Source organism: Alosa alosa, chromosome 4 (assembly GCF_017589495.1).
Source record: "Alosa alosa isolate M-15738 ecotype Scorff River chromosome 4, AALO_Geno_1.1, whole genome shotgun sequence".
Classification (NCBI taxonomy): Eukaryota; Metazoa; Chordata; class Actinopteri; order Clupeiformes; family Clupeidae; genus Alosa; species Alosa alosa.
In genome coordinates, this window is record NC_063192.1 from 1,844,650 (window position 1) to 1,853,401 (window position 8,752).

Consider the following 8,752-nt stretch of genomic DNA (forward strand, 5'->3'; position numbering starts at 1 on the left):
AAGAAAAGGGGATTAGTGCAGACAATGATTGACAATACAAAGTGAAGTTTGCTTCTCTGAAAGACCTGATCAAAGAGAACATCACCAATTGCATTGACATCACAAGCTCCCAGAATTGAAACTGTGGACTCTTCATCTGCCTCTTCTCACACCAGTCTTCCCAACATAAAGAAGTATGGCCTTGATCAATATTCGAGAGAGAGAATAAATGATATTCGAGAGAGAAAGAGGATCAACGATATTCAAGAGTGAGCTTCGATCACGATTTTCGAGTGCAGTCCAACTAATTTTGGCCGCCATCTCGGAAACTAGCCTTGAAATAGATTCCTTTCTATGCACCATTAATTTTGCCATGTTAAAATACATACAAATTGATGCCTATCATGTAAATACGCCCAGCCATCAAAGTTCTACAGCAAAAACATTTTTATTACATTTGATGTGGCATCTTGAAAAATGGCCACCATGTTGGATTTTCAGGTGGCTAATGTGTAATGTGGTAAATAAGTTCTAGTGATTATTCATGCAAATTTTGGTGCTTGTATCACAAAGTGAACGATGGTCCTGGAATATGGACTTAACCTGCCTCCATACTGATTAAGGGCGGCACTTTGAGTCCCACACCTTTGCAGATTTTTGTCAGCGGATGGCCATTCGGAGGACTCGGACCACTGCTCTCCACCCTCAAAGTGATGGCCTTGTTGAGAGATACAACTGCACCCTTGCCGAACAGCTAGCCTTTTGTGTGCAGCAGGGTCAGAGAGATTGGGACCTGCAGATTCCCCTGGTCCTCATGGCAAGTCGTACTGCAGTTCAAGAGTCCACAGGTTGCAGTCCAGCCTATTGATGCTTGATAGAGAACTGCGGACCCCACCCTCACTCCTCATGGGCCTACCCCCTGATGCTCCAGATGCCCCTGGGCTTGAGTATGCACACCAACTGCAGGACCGACTCCAGCTAGCTCATGACTTTGCGCGCCATCAAGCCATTCAAGCTGGTGAGTTGGTCTGGGCAAAAAGAATGGTCGCCCAAGCTCGACTCAGCATGGGACGGGCCTGCGTACGTAGTGGAGAGTTGGGGAAGTGACATATCACGGTGTGTGGTTATCCACCGTGATAGGCTGGCTCCTTACCGAGGGGATCGTAATCCCTTTGTCCGTGGAAGTCCGCGTTGTTCTCCTGGGGTGAACTGCCCTGAACCTGGAGGAGCTGAACATGCAGTGCCAGGGAATGGGTGGGGAACCTCAGAGGAGTGCGAGGACTATAATTCCATTGCCCTTGTCCCTGGGAGTGTTCCAGGAACACCTGGAGGAGCTGAACACGCAGCGCCAGGTGGACCTGGAGGCAACCAGGATCAACCAGGCTTGGGATTGTGCTGGCCAAACCCTGCTGCACCTGCGCTTGACGACCACAGGGAGGAGAGGACCCACGGGCGTCGGCTCAAGCGAAGACCAGCGGGTGAGGGCCATCCAGCGGCAGCGTGCTCCTCGTCGCCTGTGCCTGACGACCACAGGGGGGAGAGGGCTCGTAGGAGCTCAGCTCACCGGTTTGCGGACGTGTCCAGCACCATCTTGTCTGGATGGAGGGAGAGGGTACGGAGGCCACGCGCCCACCGAAGACCGGCAGCACCGGACGACATTCCTGTGTCGCCCCTTGGTGCTGTGCTTCCAGGTACATCACCGCAGTGGCTCCAGCAACATCAGCCTGCGTATAGCCTGAGGCCCAGGAGAGGACTTCGCCCGCCTCGGCGCTTTGACGAGGCCATCTTTCCTCGAGGGCGAGGAACTTAAAAGGGGGGGCAGTGTAGCGCTGAGGCTATTTGCCACCGTGTTGGACTTTCCCCTGTGTTCCCCTGTGTCTTCTGTTTTCCCGGTGTGTGTGTGTGTGTGTGTCTGTGTGTGTGTGTGCGCGAGAGTGTTTGTGTCTCCCTCTCCCTCCTGTGTCATAGAATGTGTCAATGAGTCCTGATGTGTTTGGGGGGATGTGTCCGGGAGGGAATATTTAGGGGTTCAGATAGGTTAGTGATTGATAAGGGGAGGGAATAGAATAGGGGGTTCTAAGGAGGTCTAGTAAGTTTAGTCAGAGTATAAGTGGATTATGTGCGAGTGAGTTGTGTTGCATTGTGGGCCGATGAGTGTGTATGACGAGTGATTGAGACCGTGATTTATTAGAGTGATCAGTTTTTTTTTTTTTAGTGGACACCTCCTGCTGCCTGTGCCCTAGCCTGTACTTAAGTAGAGGAAATAAATTACCGGATTTTCGGAACTATAATCAGCCTCGCTAGCCTGACGCAGTCATACTCAATTCTAGTCAGAATATGAGTCTGATACTGCTCCATTGGGACGTAATTATGGGACGTGTTTCAACCGATACAGGGGGGGAATGCCTCTGCACTCAATTGGATAGACCTAACCAATCAGAGCAACGAAATAGCTTACCATGAGGTGTAGGAAGAAAACACATGAACCATCCTTCTTCTCCACAAATGCCTTAACATTGTTTTCTGGTCTTTTGTAAAAGTTAGTGCCGTCAATAACTCCTAGCCTACAACACTCATTAGTGAAATCTAAGAGATACGTAGTAGGACTAGGGTAGGCTATTTGGAAAAACTGACCTATATCCCCTCCATTTTTAAAAATAATTCTGTTGAACACTGATATGCTACAAACATGTTAAACAACTGGGAAAGACTGTCGCAAATCCCTCGAACAGGTGGTCAATCAGAGATTTCAAACGAACGAGGGAACATGTTGCAATGCAACAGCGCTGTTTTCCCTTGATGAAAGTGAAACCACAAGTTTTCCCACATCTCAACTTTGGCCAAAATTTTCAGATATAATCGTTTTCAGTGATAAAACCTCATTAAATAATATGCATTTTCCATATGGGGTCTTAATAGCCATGTATCCTTCTAGCCACAGCGTTTTTGTTTCAAACGTAAGCCTAATCTAAGCGTGCTCAGATGACGTGATAGACCAGGCGCTGTTGCTCACCTGTCCATCATCGTAAAGCCCGATTTGATTGGTCCGCCCGATCTAGGGCGAGCATACTTGCTTCACAATGGAGCAATGCCAGACCGAACTTCCCGACCTCAAATGTTGTGGGCGGGACTAAGTTCGGAATGGCACCCAGGCTACAGCCTCGCAGTCTCCTAACTTGTTCGTTGGCGCTACAATATATACACCGTATTCCAAATGATATTATTTCCTAAGGATATTGACCATTATTATTTTGGATTATTATGGAAGTTACTGCCTTTTGCGGGCAAAACTGCCTTTTGCCTTGGCACGACTCTTTATTTGGCAGATATACAAAGGCATGAAGGTGAAGGTGTTCAAGAGACTTATTAAAAACATAATCTGCTCCTCCATTCCCAAGACATTCAGAAGCAATCCTTCAGACCAGGTCCAGAATGCATTAAGACATGAGAGGGTTTGTGTTCTCCTTCAGAGAACCAAGGTTATATTCATAAACTTACGTTCTCTTTCAGTCGAGTTCACTCAATGTTAACCAATAGGAACACATATGCCACAGGGCCCTTATTGATGACGATGCACAAGCATTCACTCATGTTGCACGCACGGTAAAAGTCAGAAGGAAGGCAATAACGCAGCACAAGCAGAACACTAACCACGCTAGATAGATAGATAGATAAATAGATACTTTATTGATCCCCAAGGGGAAATTCAAGTAGTGTCTGGCTGTGGCTGGGTCATGATAGCAACTCTTGAGCAGCATGACTTTATGACTCCAGGGGCGTCCTGACAATCTCCTACAGCAAACTGCATACACACAGGGTTGACTGACAGGGCTGTCAGGTTGCTCCACCGTTTTTTTTTTTAATGCCAAGGCGGTTATCAGTGTGGTTTTAAAGGACCGTATTTTCAGCTTGATGTTGTCTAGTTGCTGGAAGGTGGCATTAGCGATAGCTTTCAGAACCACCATGAGGTCCCATGGGGGCACTGGCACTGTTGAGGCCGTAAGCACTGATTTGATGGGATATTATGAGCACACCAGTCAGCAAACACCAACAACTTCATAGAGTAGAGAGACTGTGTAGATGGTGCTCTCTCTCTCTGAACACTGCATTGTCTCCACAGCTGAGAGGGGTAGCTTGGTAGTCAATAGTCTCAACCGTTCAGAAGTCAAGTGGTTAGCCGCCAGCTCTCTGGGTTTGTAAGCCAAATTGAGCCCTGCCCCCTAGTACTGAGATGAGTGTGAATAGGGGGAAAGATGTATAGTAGCATTTGTGGACAGACCCAGTGGCAGGATGTTGTGAATCAAGAAACATAGCTTGCAGTGGGTGGTCTCCCTGGATGCAACAGGTCAACCTGTGCCGCACCAAAATGTTGCTATATCCCCGCCAGGTGACCGTGATTTCTTCAGTTGTTCCTGGATTAACATTCTAATATTGTTCCTGGAACAACAACTCTTTAACCAGTCACTGCCATGTGATATCAGTGTGAGCCTTCTGTTCTACACAATGCCATTTTGAAATTTCCCTCCAGAATCAAAAGGTCACAACATCTTTTATCTCAATACAATAAGTCCTTGCATAGTTCTGCTGGAGATTAATTTCAAACAGCATTTGTCTAACCTCAGCCTGCTGTGAACTAAGAAAAAGCAGGTCCAATTTCTGCAAGCCAGCCAACCTGAGGTTTTTTTTGGCAGTTTGCAAACGGAGTGTATTACCACCATCTGCTGGACTGAAGTGTGATGGCAGGTTTCCCGGTTTTAGGTGCGTGCATTTGGTCAGTTAAAAAGTTATGAAAAGTAGCCTCCATAGTAGCCTAACTAGATCCACATACAATATCTTATAATAGGCCTACAACAATGCCTGACAAGGATGTATTCGTTTGGACAACATTAGGCTATACAGCCTAGAAAGGCTAAACTTAGGCTACCTTTAGTTTGTTAAATGTAAAGCCTAGCTTAATGTTACCTTTCTTGCCCATCTGAAATAACTCCTAGCTTTGCTCCTTCCCTCCTTTCTGTTTTTGTTGTTTTCAAAAACCTGTTATATCCGCAAAACTTTCCCCCCACGGACCACGGACCATCCAACGCATTCAAAAGTAATGCATTCTATTAGCTATTCCAGGCATCATGTTTAATAAGCTGCCCTTTTTTTGATGAACACATACAGAGTTTATAAATGATATCCTTTAATTTCATGTTTCCATATCATTATGACCTGATTCGAAATTATGTATTTTCATGAATTAATTACAAAAGATTTAAAATTTTCATTTTACACCTGTCCGCCATAGCCCTTTTTATCTCGCGTACCCCCTAGAAGCAGCTCGCGGACCACCATCAAAATGATTTTGGAAACGTTAGGTTATGGTAAAACAACTCTTAAAGGTGCCTTTAATTAATAATGAATAAAGTAATCTATCGATCTATCTATCTATCTATAAGACACAACTTAGATTGAGCTTTACTTTGATTGGGACAAGCTTCCATAAGCTGAAGTCACTCATTTATGATTTCTACAGCTATCCCTACAGTAATTAAGAGACTGTCATAGAACTCTGAACCAGTATTCCAAAGATCCCTTTCACTCTCTTTTTAAATTGATTTTAACAAACTTGATCTGCACTAACCTCTCTCTGAGCGTTTTTCAAGCAGAACAGAGAACACAATCTTGAACCAGTTCAGTTCAGAATTTGTTTAACCTTGGTGCAATCTAGTGAACCAGCCCGCATTTCCACCAGTTATGAATGGACAACAATGGTGTTGCATGCATAAACAAAAGTTAATGATGCAACATGATATGACAGGAGGATGATATATGACAGTTGTCCCGTAACATCTGCAGTGTAGTGCTTTTTGTCTATTCATGGCAACAGTTGATATGGAGGGAAAGCTCAGGCTTTTAGTTTTCTCTTCTCTGAATGGCAGAATGACACACTCACTCCAGTTCACAGGAAAAAACTAAAATTTTTTGGCTCCAGCTCCATCAAAGTGCCACATTTTGAACCGGTTTTTGTTTGGTTGAGATGCTCAGAACGGTTCACGAATGTGAACGGAACCAATTCTCTGTCAGTGGAAAAGGGCTATCTGTGCTCTACTGGCTAGTTCTGACCTCCTAATATTTTCTGCTTGTGTCCTGTGGGGTGCATACATAGATCTTGATTGGCTTTTGGCTGTGTAATGATTCCTGTATGATCCCTGCAAGGTGATCAATCAATCTATCAATATGAACTGTATTGAATATATAAGATAATTACATATACATTGGACAAATATTGTGGTAATGCTATCTATCTCGTTACTCTCAGTTATTTCTATATATATATATATAAATAACTATATATCTATATATAATGTTGCCATCGGTCTCCCTCTATATGCATGTAATACCTTAAACTTTCTACTCTGATTTTGTAACAGATTGATTAATTAATGGATTAATTCATGTAAGCTTATTATTTACTTCTGTTAATACAGAGCCCTTGGACACAGTCTTTAAAAATTACACTAATAATAGTAATCGTATTGATAGTGAATACAATTGGTCTTTTGGAATCAGATCGAATGCATAATTAATACTTGGAAAAAAAGAGGTGTTAAAGGTTTGAAGAAGGAGTACTTTGTTGGTATACTTTACCTTTGCTCGAGGTCAACTGTTACTTCACCCTTACAGTCCAGGATTGAAATATGTCAAAATAAACCTATATCTGCTCATATATTTCTGAAATAAGTTTCTTCACATTGTCCCTTCTGCTTAAGGGTTGACTAGAGAAGAGGGGGGTGGCGGCTGTCATCAAGCATGCCTAAGCTTGAGTATCTCAGACAGCTGGGTGGAAAGATGACAAGGAGTAATTGGAAACCCAGTCATTTCTTAAACCTGTGAATGTGCACATGTTCTCTCTCTCTGGCATACGCTCCCTCATGTCTCATAATGGTGTATTTCAAGGCATAAGAAGTCTAGAATACATTTAAGTTCTAAGATATGGTTTTGGCATGTTGATATAAAAAAAGACATATGTAAACAATTCATTTTTAACAAAATGGCTGGTTATGGTTACAGTTAGCAGATGATCAAAGATGACCTACAGAATATGAACAATAAACAAAATTGACAGTTCTTGGTAAAAAAAATATTGGTAAGCATAAATTAAGCAAAATAATCTAAATTATATCAAAACAGTTATATCAATAGCAATATTAAATATCAATAATGAAATTAAACATAAATATACAAACCATAACTCTAAAATAATTAATTAATTAACTAGAAAATGTAATTTCGAGGAAATTACCAGTGCATGAAAAACATGCAAAACATAAGCTATTTTAACATAAAATGCAAAACAAACTTTTATTTGGAAACAGTAGTGGGCAGAGGAAACAGCTGGCGGGAGTCATAGTTGATGACGACTGACAGTTGAAATGGCTGAACAGTAAAATAGTTGAGTAGTTTAAATAGTTAAATTATTTAATAGTGAATTATTGTAGTGAGGACATTTATGTTGAAACAGTTGTGGGCAGAGGAAATGTGTAGGTTTAAGGTTGTCTTTGTATAGGTCTAATTGAGTGCCTGTCACTTTAAGACGTTCGTGAGGGAATACTTGCAACACAGTTAAAAGGCTGCTGATGTGTGGATGCAATTCATAAGGTTTTCTACGTAGTTAGGACAAGCACTTTTGAGTCTTGGAAAACACTTTTCCATTCACAACGGGATTTTGCAAACATTCATAAGACCTTAGCAGATTTAACTTGAATGCAGCAGTTTTGAACAAATTTGCCCAGCATGGTCACAATGCTAAGTGGATTTAATAGCAATTTAGCCCGCCGTCGTCTATGCAAGGCTTCTATGTGGCAACAACAATCCTTAATGTTTTGTTAAAGCACATGCAGAGGAGAGAGCAGGGCGGGGCAAGGAAAGGCTGCGTGCATAAAAAGCACAGCTCAATGAAAGGATTTTTATCTTATCTTTAATTGAAATAGAAGCCTACAACATAGAACATGAATGTGTGGCGGCCGGTTTTGATTTCGTGGTGCCCCGCCACAGATTAGTCAACGTATGGGAAACACTGGAGACAGAGTAGACAGTTTAAAAGTTGATTTAGATAGTATAATGGATATTGATAGACAGAATGTTGAATGGATGTTGATAGATAGTTTAATGGGTGGATGAGTGAATGGTCTAAAGAAGATGGATGGATAGAACATTGGATGGAATGTGTGTTGTAGCCTTGTAGAATGGAGTTTGCCTAGTTGATCAGAACACAGTTGATACAGGTGCAATCAGTTTAACTGGCTCTTTGAGAGGGTCTAGGTAAGCAGCTGGTAGTTGATACAGGTGCAAATCAATACAGTGCCAAAGTGTGACATAGCGTTTCCATGACGGCAGAATCACTGGATCTAAACAAACTTTCGAAGTGGCATAAATAGCATTGAATGTAGACATGTGGCATCATTTCTAGCTAATAAAATATCCACATAACATGGATTCCCTGGCAGGTGTAATAGAAAGAAACAAAATTCCAGTGGATATTTCACGTCTTCTCAAAGACTGGCGGCTGTTAAGAGCAACGTTTTTTGCCAAAAAAATAAAGCCAAAACACGTCCGTGAATTTAAGGATTTTAACCGAATGCTGGTAAGTTACATGCAGGTCTCTTTTACGGAGGAAACCAATGCTAAAATAAAACTCTGTAGTCACGAATTTGATCGTGTTGGTGAATATATGTTGTAGTATGGGATTCCTACAGTGTAAAAAAAATATACTAACGTCTTAGAAACTTTG

The 8,752-nt window shown here is 42.3% G+C and overlaps 1 protein-coding gene across 1 annotated transcript in view; it reads right to left on the reverse strand.

Moving 5' to 3' along the window:
* LOC125292789 (SH3 and cysteine-rich domain-containing protein 3) overlaps nucleotides 1–6,756 on the reverse strand; it is an 83,594-nt gene extending 76,838 nt beyond the window's left edge. Inside the window, exon 1 of the mRNA XM_048240219.1 lies at nucleotides 6,610–6,756. The gene's annotated coding sequence lies outside the window, so the exon portion shown is untranslated. The remainder of the gene's footprint in view (nucleotides 1–6,609) is intronic.
* Between the last annotated feature and the right edge of the window lie 1,996 nt (nucleotides 6,757–8,752).